The following is a 1127-nucleotide window of genomic DNA, read 5'->3' on the forward strand; positions in this document are numbered from 1 at the left end:
TATATATACATACATACATACATACATACATACATACATACATAATCCGGCTGGATTCCCGGATCCCTTTTCAATATAAACAAACAAATAAATGAATAAATACACACACACAAACACACACACAATACCTACATACATACACACACGTCAATATGTGTGTGTGCGTGCACCTATGTGTGTATGTGTGTGTGTGTGTGTGTGTGCGTGCGTGCGCCTACGTGTGTGTGTGTGTGCGTCTGTTTGCAGAACAAAAGTGTTCAATATACATGTACAACGAAGTTTGTATTTTGCTCAGAATTTATTTGTTGTTAAGTGATTGTTTCATATCCCCAAAAGCTTCTTGTTGGCTTGTTGATAGAATATACATGTTGATAAATCTAAGACAAAGGAAATGGAGAACTGGATTGAATATGTAAAGACGTTGCGCGCTTCTGGATTGTTTGCGAGATTCGGTCACATGATCGTTTCTTTGCTCAGGTGTGTTGTTGATGGTGCTTCTTCATTTTCTGCTTTCGGCACGTATCAAGAACCTCTTCTACTTTGAATTCTGGAGTTAATCACGTGGTTGTCGACTTGGTTGGATGTATAAGTCGTTTTCGTCAGATATCAGGATGTCAGGACAGAAAAGCGATTTGAAATTGACCAGCAAGAAATTTGTATATGACGGTAAGTCGTCATATATAAAGAATGTTCTTCAAGAGTGCTATGTTAGATAATGAAAAGTTCTGAGTGAAAAAACTTGGAAAGGTTTCTATATTCCCGTGCCTTGCTTTTGATAGCTTCATAATAAGAAAACTTACAGTAGTATTTATGAGGGGAACATCACCGGACGGTGTTTTCGATAATGTATTCATAGATACCACGATAAAAAAAAAAATGAAGGTCCTAATTACTCTACTTTTAATTGTTCGCATTCGTGTGATGGTAGTGGGGTCGGTGGCTGTCGTCGTCGTCGTTGTAGCTATTGGTGATGGTGGTGGTTTTGGTGATGGTGGTGGTTTTGGTGATGGTGGTGGTTTTGGTGATGTGGTGGTTTTGGTGATGGTGGTGGTTTTGGTGATGGTGGTGGTTTTGGTGATGGTGGTGGTTTTGGTGATGGTGGTGGTTTTGGTGATGGTGGTGGTTTT

This window comes from Octopus bimaculoides, chromosome 7 (assembly GCF_001194135.2).
Source record: "Octopus bimaculoides isolate UCB-OBI-ISO-001 chromosome 7, ASM119413v2, whole genome shotgun sequence".
Taxonomy (NCBI): Eukaryota; Metazoa; Mollusca; class Cephalopoda; order Octopoda; family Octopodidae; genus Octopus; species Octopus bimaculoides.